The sequence below is a fragment of the Triticum urartu genome, chromosome 3 (genome assembly GCF_003073215.2).
Source record: "Triticum urartu cultivar G1812 chromosome 3, Tu2.1, whole genome shotgun sequence".
NCBI classification, from domain to species: domain Eukaryota; kingdom Viridiplantae; phylum Streptophyta; class Magnoliopsida; order Poales; family Poaceae; genus Triticum; species Triticum urartu.
In genome coordinates this window covers 517253891-517266670 of record NC_053024.1, presented here as the reverse complement: position 1 = coordinate 517266670, position 12780 = coordinate 517253891, and the positions used below count along the sequence as shown (strand labels likewise).

Here is a 12780-nt window from a genome sequence, read left to right as displayed (position 1 = left end):
TATAGGGCATACCTAGCGTGTGCGGTACCATCAAATATATATCTTTTCTTTTCCCTAATAATAAAGCACGGATTGACTCCGTGGGTTCACCGTCACAATACGCTTTCTTCTTATGTTATAATATGCTTTTACAATTTGTATGGACAAAATCATAATATAAATGAGGTGGTACTAATCTCCCAAGTACGGTTGTCTCCTCTATGCTCTATCCTCTCCTCACGACCGGATCCGCTGCCGCCGCCCCCGCTACAGCATGCCGTCGCCCTAACCCCACTCGCTGGTGCTGATCCGCTGCCGCCGCCGCGCCCCTCCCTTCGCTCGCCGCTGCCTCCGTCTTTGTGATGCTCCCGCCCAAGATAAAGAGGTTACGAGGCTGAGACGCCAATGTCCAAGCCCTTGTTGTTCACCTTCCCAGCCTCCCTTCCAAGCTCCACCAGCCTGATGGCTGATCTGACCTATGGACGGTGCTACGCTGAGCGATCGATTGGCATCCTGCTCAGCCCTGCCATCAAGCGCGCCCTATGGGCTCGCCATCTCGCGCTCCCCGTCATCAGACTCGTGATGGGCGATAGGGTGGATCATCTGACACGCCTGGCGACCCAGAGGAGAAGGATTTGGAGAGAAGGTTGGGCGGCATACAGGTGTTCTCGGTTGCCAAGACTGCAGCCATGGTTATGGGTGGAATTTACCTTGTCTAATCTATTACATGAATAGTCCATGAATCCCCTTACGTGAGGTCAATTTTTTAGATAGTTTTAATGTAGCAGAAAGAGGCCATTCACATGGATATGAACTAATAGTCTCAGAGTGCCAAGATTAGAGATGGAATTTACTTTGCGCGGCTGTCACAAGATAAAGGAGGCAGTGGACGGGAGATATTCAACCAGAGTTTGATCCTTTGTCTAATTGACTTTGCATTATCCAATATGATTAGCTGGTGACATGAGAGAGAGGGGGATAGACCCCTTTGGCTACTACACTAAGGTTATGCCTACAATGTGCTACTCATATTCCACTTTTAGACGACAGGCAACTTCAGAATTCAGATCCCTTTGATTTATATTTCAGATCATCTTGCTGCAACTTGGTAGTAGACAACCATTTTTGGTGATCATATACAGAATTTTTTGGTTCTTCTGTTCGTATATGTCTTTTCAATTTTCCTATGTGCTAACAGAAGAAAAAAGTAGATAGTTTGAACACCTATTTATTCACCTGTGTTCTACACGAAGAAAGAGCAGGATAAATACCATCTGTTGGTAGTCTTTCTATTTGTCCTTAGTTATTTATATTCTACACTAATATAGCAAGGCGAAGCCTAATCTTTACTCTGGGTCACTGATAGAAGTACTGGTACACAATGAACTTTTTGTACACAATTAACTTTTTGTAGTTCTTTTTCTTATGGAAACTTTTCGTACTTCTTTGTTGTGATATACGCCCATCTCGAATTTCATTTTAGGTCTACTTATTTTATCTTGGCTAGGTGTTGACAGCAAGAAACACTTCAAATATATGACTCTTGTGTATATAAATATATGCTCGCTCTACAATATAATGTAGATAATGATCACTGTAATTTAATCTGCTATTTAGTGTACAATATTTGTATTCATAAGAAGAGATAGTTATACACTTCGTTGCCGTTTTATATCTGAGTTAAGAAAAAACATTAGTCTTCCTCTATAGAGGTATGTTGCCTTGCTGAGGCTGCTTTGGTTTTGCTATATTTGCTGCTCTTTTGTGCTATACTACTATTCCATATATAGAGAGATCGGAGAAGAGAACAGCAGCTTGTTACTACAGATATTTCATGCTGCTACTCGCTTACTGTTACACATCTACATACAGAAGGCTGCTGCTTGCTGATTACAATCCATTAATGATATGTAGATATGTATGCTTCTGCTAGGTACATGTGAACAGGGAGACAAGGAATGGAAGCTGCAGCGGTAGCCGGCCGGTGGCCACACATTGGCAATCACTGCTTAGATACGTGACTCCAGCCACCTATGGTGAGCAGACTTTGATCTTGATATGTTAGTCCAAGTGGATAAACATTATTATGTGTTTAATGTGATGGGACTTCATTGGTTGGACGTCGATTAGGATATATGTTGTACATAGCCACATATGATTTTTTTCGAGTTGCCATATGATGGAAATCAGTAGCTTGATTTGCTGTTCAACAAACGTTTATGGTATGTGTGTGTCCGCGCTTTTGCCGATTCTCACAAAAATGCTTGATTTTAGGATGTGGTTCTTAGTTATGGTCATTTGGTAATTTTGACAATGAGAACAAAAATTTATCCCAAGATCATATACCTTGATTTAAAAAAGTTCTGGTTGTGACTAGGATTAATCAGATTATTTGCAAATCATGTGTAGAAAACTTGGATCAGCTATGGTAAAAGCTCTCATGCCATATATTGTTGGAAATATGCCCTAGAGGCAATAATAAATTATTTATTATTATTATATTTCATTGTTCATGATAATCGTTTATTATCCATGCTAGAATTGTATTGATAGGAAACTCAGATACATGTGTGGATACATAGACAACACCATGTCCCTAGTAAGCCTCTAGTTGACTAGCTCGTTGATCAATAGATGCTTACAGTTTCCTGACCATGGACATTGGATGTCGTTGATAATGGGATCACATCATTAGGAGAATGATGTGATGGACAAGCCAATCCTAAGCCTATCACAAAGATCATGTAGTTCGTATGCTAAAGCTTTTCTATTATCAAGTATCATTTCCTTAGACCATGAGATTGTGCAACTACCGGATACCGTAGGAGTGCTTTGGGTGTGCCAAACGTCACAACGTAACTGGCTGGCTATAAAGGTTCACTACAGGTATCTTCGAAAGTGTCTGTTGGGTTGGCACGAATCGAGACTGGGATTTGTCACTCCATGTAACGGAGAGGTATCTTTGGGCCCACTCGGTAGGACATCATCATAATGTGCACAATACGACCAAGGAGTTGATCACAGGATGATGTGTTACGGAACGAGTAAAGAGACTTGCCGGTAACGAGATTGAACAAGGTATCAGGATACCGACGATCGAATCTCGGGCAAGTACAATACCGCTGGACAAAGGGAATTGAATACGGGATTGATTGAATCCTCGACATCGTGGTTCATCCGATGAGATCATCGTGGAACATGTGGGAGCCAACATGGGTATCCAGACCCCGCTATTGGTTATTGGCCGGAGAGTTGTCTCGGTCATGTCTGCATGGTTCCCGAACCCGTAGGGTCTACACACTTAAGGTTCGATGACTCTAGGGTTATTAGGAAGACTTGTATGTGATTACCGAATGTTGTTCGGAGTCCTGGATGAGATGCCGGACGTCACGAGGAGTTCCGGAATGGTCCGGAGGTAAAGATTTATATATGGAAAGTTGTTGTTCGGGTTCCGGGAAAAGTTCGGTTTTTTCCGGTATTGTACCGGGAAGCTTCCGGAAGGTTCCGGAGGATTCTGGAGGGGTCCGGAGGTCCGGAAAATGTTCCACCACGTCCAATACAGCAGCATGGGCTGTAGGGTGGCGCCCTAACCTTAATGGGCCAAGGGCACCAGCCCCCCCAAGGCCCATGCGCATGGGAGAGGGGAAACCCTAAGGGGGAGGGCCTCCACTTGACTTGGGAGGCACTCCTCCCCCCTTGGCCGCCGCCCTCAACCCTAGATGGGATCTAGGGGGGCCGGCCCCCTCTCTCCCCACCTATAAATAGTGGAGGGGTAGGAGGGCGGCCACACCCTTGGAACCTGGCACAGCCCCTCCCCTCCAATACCTCTCCTCCTCCGCGTGAGCTTGGCGAAGCCCTGCCGGAGAACTGCCACTCCATCACCACCACGCCGTCGTGCTGCTGTTGGACTCTCTTCCTCAACCTCTCCCTCCTCCTTGCTGGATCAAGGCATGGGAGACGTCTCCGTTTCGTACGTGTGTTGAACACGGAGGTGCCGTCCGTTCGGCGCTAGGATCATCGGTGATTTGGATCACGACGAGTACGACTCCATCAACCCCGTTCACTTGAACGCTTCCGCTTAGCGATCTACAAGGGTATGTAGATGCACTCTCCTTCCACTCATTGCTAGATTACTCCATAGATTGATCTTGGTGATGCATAGAAAATTTTAAATTTCTGCTATGATCCCCAACATATATATCATGTGGATATCTACATATCGTTTTTCCAGATGCTATTGGAGAAGTTGTTGCTATCGAACCTTCCATGTTGAGAAACTAGAAATAGTATTTATGTGTTTTACCCTGCTCTAATGTTTGTTTCCCAGTTTGAGAATGGCAAGAAGATGCTTATTCTCCATGGTACAAGGACTAGCGCAGTTTTGAAATTCATGCTGGCAGACGTTTTTCACCTTATGCGTGATCATTATGTGAAGTATGCCAATAACAAGGACAACAACAAGACATTTGAGAGTAGGGGTCCAACTTCCCTGGAGGTATTCTGCCTCAAATCTTACAGCAACCTTTTATTCACATTTCCTTTTTTGTAGTTGGTGACAATAAGGAATTGTTATTCACTTGAGAAAATCAAGATTAAATCGATGATGCTATCAAAAGTAAATGACTTTCTGAGCTAGACAGTGGCTTTTTGAGCACTAATGTAGAACCTATCTCAAACCTTTCCCATGTCTGTCATAATGATCTTTTTATTTTCCTTTGTATATTAAGCTAGAGAATATTATTCTGCATTATTTTCAACCGTTACTTTGTACCCCGACTGTACATTCTTCCAGTGAACACATCAAAATAGCAGGTCCGCAGATCTAAAGGCTCATTGGTTTGGTGTTGGACCGATGGTGATGTACTTATGTTGCTTCCATTGTAGGTGTGATTTTTCTGTTACAAAGTGAGGTGAATTGAGCTGATTGTTGCTACTTCTATTCGTGGTTATCAGCGTGTTCCTACGCGACCCCTGGCAAGGCTGCATCCTATTTGCGGCTCGCCCATGCCCACTCTCCGTGCTTCTTGCTCGTGCCAGCAGTGAAGACTCTCTATATACGTGTCATTATATTATCCAAAAGCCAATGGCAGAAGGTGGAATCTTGCTTCTTACCGGAACATCTCCAAGTTCTTCTACGAGTATATCATAATCATTTGTAGATTGTTGAATTATTTTGATATCTTTTTTGGGGGAATTATGGGATCCTAACCTTACATTATCTAAACATTACTCGAAAGGCAGAAGCAGATCTTTATCTAATCATTACTCATAGGTGAGTGTGCCACAAGGTTCTCTTTGCAACTTTGATCTAACATTTTAGGCAGGATTACCACCTGAAGCAGTTTACATCATTACAACTTACCAGGAGAAGTAAAGAGTGTTAAAAATAAAAAGTTGCATACAAATATTTTGAAAAGGTAGAATCACATTGTGATTGTTAAGGGAACTGTTTAATGATTTATCTTTATTCTTAATTACTCTGAAGAGATGATCTCTTGAAAAGCTTCTATTCTTCTAATTATACAGACTAGCCAATCAGTCGTTGTTTTTGTATGTCACCGTGTAGAACAAAAGTGTCATGTGATGTGACCCCCATACAACCTGGTATATGTTCGGATGGCCATTAAGTAACTTACGTGATAATTAACTCTTTGGCTTGAAAGTGTTGTAAATGTAGCCCCAATTCTATTGATTTGTTCAAGCAGCTAAACAAGCGAAGGAACTTCTAGAGAATTAATATTGTTCAACTTCCAAGAAGTGGTGTCAAGCAACATGTTGCTTGATGAAGGACCAAGGCAGTTGAAGAGGAACATGAAGCGCTATGAAAATTCCTCTGGTGCCGAGCATCTTGTCAGTCTGTTTATATTGACCAGATTAGAAAAGTCACAGCGTAAAAACTTAAATATTTTTCACAAGCCTTTGAGCAACATGTGCTATCCATGACCTGATGCCATGATATATATGGTTTTGTGGTAAAACCATTTTTAGATGTGAAGGTTCAAACAAGATCGAAGTGGTTTTATGAAGAATTTTGAGGACCGTCAAAATAAAGAGTTATCAGTAGTGCACCACAACAGTTACATTTTTAAATACAACACAAACTGTCAAACTTATTGTGTAACCGTTGTAACGCACGGGCCCTTGTGCTATGTATTGATAATGTTCTTAATGACTCATTCATCGTTGTTTAAAAGTTTGATTAGTCTGATGGTCCTTCTTTATAATGTTTGTGCAATCTATATGAATAATTCCATGTGCATATGCAATTTATCACAAAAATCTGTATTTTTTTGAGCTAAAAGGCCGATTTTATTCATCAAAGACCACAAATTGTGGGATACAAGTTCATCATGGGGCTGGCCGAGTCACACATGACGTCCTACAACGAGATTTAAGGAAAATCTAGCTAAACTATCTGCCTCATAATTATTGGCACGTCCCTCAAGTATGAAATTACAATGAAAGGAGGTTGCTCGAGACTTGATCTCACTCACTATTGCTGCATAACGTCCCATAGTACCGTTGTTGATATCTTGAATCACTTTTTTGGAATCAGAAGCTACGACAAACGTTCTGATATGAAGATCTTCAGCTAGGCATAGAGCTTCTCGACATGCAATGGCTTCCATTGTCGCAGGGTCATCCACCCCTGCTATGATCAGCACTGAACTGCCCAAAAACTCTCCACGCTGTCGCGACAGACTGCGACTGCAGAGCCTCTCCGGCCAACTCTGATTCCTGCATCCACGTTAATTTTCGCCTACTGTGGGGGGGTGCTTTAGGTCGCTTCCTTCCCTGAACGTTTGACCCTGTCGAGCCAGAAACATGAGCAGCTGGCCGACTGGGATTTAGAACCTGGAGCTCCTCAATGAACCTTTGAATGAAGGCATGTGTAGAATGTGGAATTTGGAAAATTCCCTCATGGATAGCTTTCCTTCGTGACGACCAAATAGCCCACAAAGGAACACTAAGTTTGACAAACAATGCATGAGATAATACCTCCAACTGAGTAAAAAGCCAATGCTTGGCACTCGGCTCAGATGTCGCCACTAGGCTTTGTGCTAGCTCCTCATCTACAAGGGCCCAAATGCATCTGGAGGTCGTACACTCGAGTAAAGAGTGGCGCCAAGAATCTAGAGCTCCACAGAGACCGCACGAGTTAGAATTAGACATGTGGCGATGTGCCCTTACATCCTCCATCGGCAGCGACTGCTTCGCAAGTCTCCATAGGAACATTCGAATTTTGCCCGGCACCTCTGTCTTCCACAATCCTTTCCATGCCCTCTCGTCTCTGCTTTCAGCAGAAGATCCCGCTGTGCCATACAGCCAAGCTTCCCTTCTCTGTCGAGTTGCAACCAACATGTTACATGCCGATTTTACTGAAAAAGACCCATTCTTCTCATGGTTCTAGCACCAAAAATCTGCCACGTTCTGAGTGCATAAAGGGATCTCGAGAATGACTGGAACATCTATATCCAGGAAAACCTCACGAACGCACTGAACATTCCAGGTGGCAGTCGTTGGATCAATAAGTTCGGACACTAAAGTTGGTCGGTCCTGTAGCAAACAACCATATGGGCGCGGCATCTCTGTTCTTGGGAGCCAATTCTCTGTCCATATATTGGTGGTGAGACCATTCCCAATCCTCTTAATTAAACCTTGTTTGAGGGTGTCCCGTCCTTCAATTACTGCTCGCCATATCTGGCTTGGGTGGCTGCCGAGGCTTGCATCTAAAATGGAGGTGCTTGGGTAGTAGATGCTCTTCAATATCCTCGCACTCAAATAATCAGGGTTCCGCAACAGACGCCAAGCTTGCCTCGCTAGCATGGCTAGATTGAACAACTCAAAGTCCTTGAAGCGCAAGCCCCCCATGTACTTTGGTTGTGTCATGTCTCTCCAGGACACCCAGTGTGGTTTCCGCTGCCCTTCTTTGCTACCCCACCAAAACTTCCTGATAAGCTTGTTTAGGTGCTCACAGAGTCCTCGAGGAAGTCTGAAGCATGACATGGAATAAACTGGAACTTCTTGAGCTACTGATTTGACAAGGACTTCTTTCCCCGCTCTCGACATGGTGCTTTCAATCCAGCCTTGTATCTTGCTCCACAGTCGATCTTTGAGGTATTTGAAAGCCCCATTCTTCGAACTCCCTATGTCGGAAGGCATACCTAGGTTCTTCTCATTGAAAGTTTCAATTGGCACATTAAGAATACCTTTGATATCATTGCGAACATTATCTGGAACACCCTTTCTGAAAAAGATAGATGATTTGTTGTAGTTGATTCGCTGACCAGTAGCTTGACAATATATGTCCAAGACTTGGAGCACCTCGGTAGCACCAACACTATTCGCCTTGAAGAACAGCAGGCTGTCATCTGCAAATAAAAGATGGTTTACCTACGGTGCGGAAGATGCCACTTGTAGACCACCCAAGTTTGATGACTCACTTTTTGATTTTAAGAGGCACGAAAGGCCCTCTGCTGCCAACAAGAACAAGTATGGAGATATCGGGTCCCCCTGACGGATCCCTCTTGATGGTGTAAATTCTTCCAACTTTCGTCCATTGAACAATACTGAAAATTTGACAGAGCTAACCAGGCCCATCACAATGTTAACCCATCTCTCTGTGAATCCCAACTTCAGCATAATAGCTTGGAGGTATTCCCATTCCACCCTATCGTATGCTTTCATTATGTCAAGTTTCAAAGCACAAGATTGATTTTTCTTTGCCCTGTTTCGCTTCATGAAATGCAGACACTCATAAGCAGTTATGATATAGTCAGTGATTAGCCTTCCTGGGACAAAGGCTGATTGCTCCTCAGATATTATCTCTGGTGGAATCTCCTTCAGGCGGTTGGATATAACCTTCGATGCAATCTTGTACAACACATTACATAGACTAATGGGTTGAAACTGTGATAGGAGAGTCGGGTTTTTTACCTTTGGGATTAAACCAAGATAGTTTCATTAATCCAGTTGGCTGACTCTGTCCCATCCACAATTCTCAGGACCACCTTAGTAACATCATCTCCACATATGTCCCAATGGCGCTGAAAAAAGTATGCTGGAAAGCCGTCTGGGCCCGGGGCCTTGATGGGGAACATCTGAAACAAAGCTTTCTTGACTTCAACTTGGGTGTAGGGGGCGTTAAGTGTTTCATTCATTGCCGCCGTTACCTTACATGGGACAGTATCTAGAACCTCGTTCATATCATGCACGCCTTCGGAAGTATAAATATTTTTATAAAAAGTTGTGGCCATCGACTCCATCTCTATCATGTGATCCGTCATTTGACCATTATCTTTCTGCAAAGACTTAATCTGATTTTCCTCCGTCTCCTACTTACACACAAGTGAAAGAAGTACGTGTTTTTGTCGCGGAGCCAGTCAATGCGTGCACATTGTCGCCACAACATCTCTTCACGGTAATAGAGCTCAATCAGATGATCAGAAACCTTAATTCAGCATGTGACGGTCCCGTGCGGCCTGGGATCGCCCGCCATTCCTGTAGATGCTTTTTTAATTGGCTTATTTCACGTTGAAACATTTCCAAAGTGCTCTCTATCCCACGTTGACAAATCCGGACCCAGTTGGTTTAACTTTGCATGCACTGATTCCACTGATTCTCCTACCGCTTCTTTCCACTTTGTGTCCACCAATTCAACAAGCGTTGGGTTCCTCTCCCATGCAACAAAAATCTGTAACTAAGGGGAAAGACTGCGTCCTACTATCTATGTCAAGTGTTTGTTTGGGACAATCCCAAATAGTATTTCAATGTTTTGTAAATAAGAAAATTACCAAAATTAACCTAATTATCGATGTTTATTTAAATTAAATATAAAAAATGATGCACAATGGCACACGAAGCAAATTGTGTCTCTTTCTTCGCCCGGTGCAACGCACGGGCATTTGTACTAGTATATATATATATATATATATATTACTTTGCGTACCTCAAAGCCTTTTAGCAGACTCATAAAAGCTTCATACAACCCACTTTTGGTGGATGAAATCCTTTCAACCACCGTACCCATTAAAGTATGATGCGTCTCTGAGATAGCCGCTTGCTCCAGAAGACCCATCAGTTCGTCCGGTCGTGCACCGGATAGTCCCGGACTCTTTCTTTTGCTCTCCTTAGGAGCCGAATACTCTGAACTTCGGGTGGCCGAAGGGTTACCTTCCGGCCTTGGCGGGTCAGGAGAAATCCTCCGTGACGACACCTCAGGGTTGTCCACTCATGAGGCGGGGAGACAGGGGGAGGCATTTCGCTCTCCATCATCTCCGGAAGAAGATCCCCCGAAGACGAACTCTGCCGAGAAGGGCTACGACCTGAACTGCAAGACACACGTCTCAGTTATTGTCCTCGGAGATGAAGCATGATATATTTACCAAAAGTACTCTTGTTCACTTACAGCTCGGTGGAGGGATGATCCCCTTGCGGGCATTGTGCGGTAAGGATGCCCTCCGGGGCAGGGCCCCCTGGCGAAGGTTTCTGCCCTCATTTGGAAACCCTCATTTCCAAGTCTTCAGAGGCGGTCCTTTTCCTTCCTTGGGGAGAGGGAATTTTAGATTCTTCTCCCCGGTTATCCTCCTTCACGGAGACACTAATTCCCCCGGTTTGGATGAGTAATGCATGAGGCCTGCTTTCAGCTTCTTTATTCCTCCCTTTATCTTCCCCTGATGGCACTTGATAAGGTGCGTGCTCAAGCATCCTGGCTAGTACAGGATCCGGTGAGCCTTAGGGAAGGGGGGCCGAACACCTGATCATCTTCTCCTTTCTTATCCAGTCCTGGCCAAGAGCGATTTTTCAGAATGATGTTGTGATGAATAAAAAGACAGCATGTTCGGCCGCAGAATTACTTACGTGGGTATCTGGATGATTGCAATTGAGACCCGCATCCTCGGTGGTGTCCGAACACTTTATTCGTTATTCGAAGAACAATCCATACATCTCTTCGAGCGTCACGCTGAAGAATTGCTGAATAATTCGCGGTCCTTCCAGGTTGAACTCCCACATACGGAGAGATCGACGTTGGCATGGCAGGACCAGACGAACTAGCATAACTTGCATTACCTTGACAAGACTGACATCTCTCTTGAGGAGATCTCGGATGCGACTTTGCAATGTCAGCACGTCATTAACTGGCCCCCAGTCTAGCCCCTTGTTGACCCATGACGCTAGTTGTGGCGGGGGGCCCGAACGGAAGGCGGGGGCAGCTACCCACTTAGTACTTCAGGGAGCTGTGATGTAAAACCACTCCCGCTGCCATAGGTTGGACATCTCCGGGAAGGAACCCTTTGGCCATGGAGCATCGGCGCCTTTGCTTATTACAGCACCTCTGCATTATGCGTGTCGCCCATCGATCATCTTCGGCTTCACATTGAAAGTCTTGAGCCATAAGCCGAAGTGTGGGGTGATGCGGAGGAAGGCCTCACACACGACGATGAACGACGAGATGTGAAGGATGGAATCCGGTGCCAGATCATGGAAATCGAGCCCATAATAGAACATAAGCCCTCTAAAAAAGGGATCGAGACAAAAGCCTAGCCCTCAGAGGAAGTGGGAAACAAATACGACACTCTCGTTGGGTTCGGGAGTGGGGATGACCTGCCCTTGAGCAGGCAGCCTGTGCGAGATTTTGGCGGTCAGATACATGGCTTCTCTCAGCTGCTTGATGTCCTCCTCTGTAACAGAGGAGGCCATCCACCGGCCTTGAAGGTTGGATCCGTACATGATTGAAGGTCCGAAGTGCTTAGCCTGAGCCCTGGGTGTTGGAATTCGAGGTGGGGGAAGGGAAGGATCGAGCGCGAGAAGAAAAGGACATGCCTTGGCCCCTTTATAAAGAGGGTGGATATCAAGCGTCCTTCGCGTGGCTGTTTGGAACTTGCCTAAAATCGAGGAGACATACCAGCGGGCACGATTGGGTTACCCACACCCGTATTGATGAGAATCCCGTGATAAGGGGACACGATCTCTACTTCGACAAGACGTGCCAAGAAAACCACCTCGCAGTATGTGCAGTAGCTGGTTTAGAAAAACGGTTCGAATAATGACCGGGCCATGGCGTGATCTCAAGTTATGAAAAATTGTCAGCAGATTAGATTTGTGGAAATATTATACTCTCTACGGTGGTATGTGGAATTTGTTTTACAGAGCCGGACGCCATCCTTATGTTTGAAATCTTCTATGGAGTATTCGGAGGAAGAACCCGCCTTGCAATGTCGAAGACAATCTGCGGCCGAACTCATCGTCATTGAAGCCTGGTTCAGGGGCTACTGAGGGAGTCCTGGATTAGGGGGTCCTCGGACAGCCGGACTATATACTTTGGCCGGACTGTTGGACTATGAAGATACAAGATTGAAGACTTCGTCCCGTGTCCGGGTGGGACTCTCCTTTGCGTGGAAGGCAAGCTTGGCAATTCGGATATGTAGATCTCCTCCCTTGTAACCGACTCTGTGTAACCCTAGCCCCTCCAGTGTCTATATAAATCGGAGGGTTTAGTCTGTAGGACAACAACAATCATAATCATAGGCTAGCTTCTAGGGTTTAGCCTCTACGATCTCGTGGTAGATCAACTATTATAATACTCATATCATCAAGATCAATCAAGCAGGAAGTAGGGTATTACCTCCATCGAGAGGGCCCGAACCTGGTTAAACATTGTGTCCCCCGCCTCCTATTACCATCCGCCTTAGATGCACTGTTCGGGACCCCCTACCCGAGATCCGCCTGTTTTGACACTGGCAATGATGCTTTGTTTAGAACTGCTCCAACTGACAGCTCCACCGTTCAATATAAACATGT

The 12780-nt window shown here is 44.9% G+C and overlaps 1 long non-coding RNA gene across 1 annotated transcript; it reads left to right on the top strand.

Moving 5' to 3' along the window:
* Nucleotides 1–200: 200 nt before the first annotated feature.
* On the top strand, nucleotides 201–5263 carry LOC125544743. Its single transcript, XR_007299648.1, has 3 exons — nucleotides 201–2015; nucleotides 4307–4474; nucleotides 4864–5263. It is a non-coding gene; the product is annotated as an uncharacterized LOC125544743 (long non-coding RNA).
* The last annotated feature ends 7517 nt before the right edge of the window (nucleotides 5264–12780 follow it).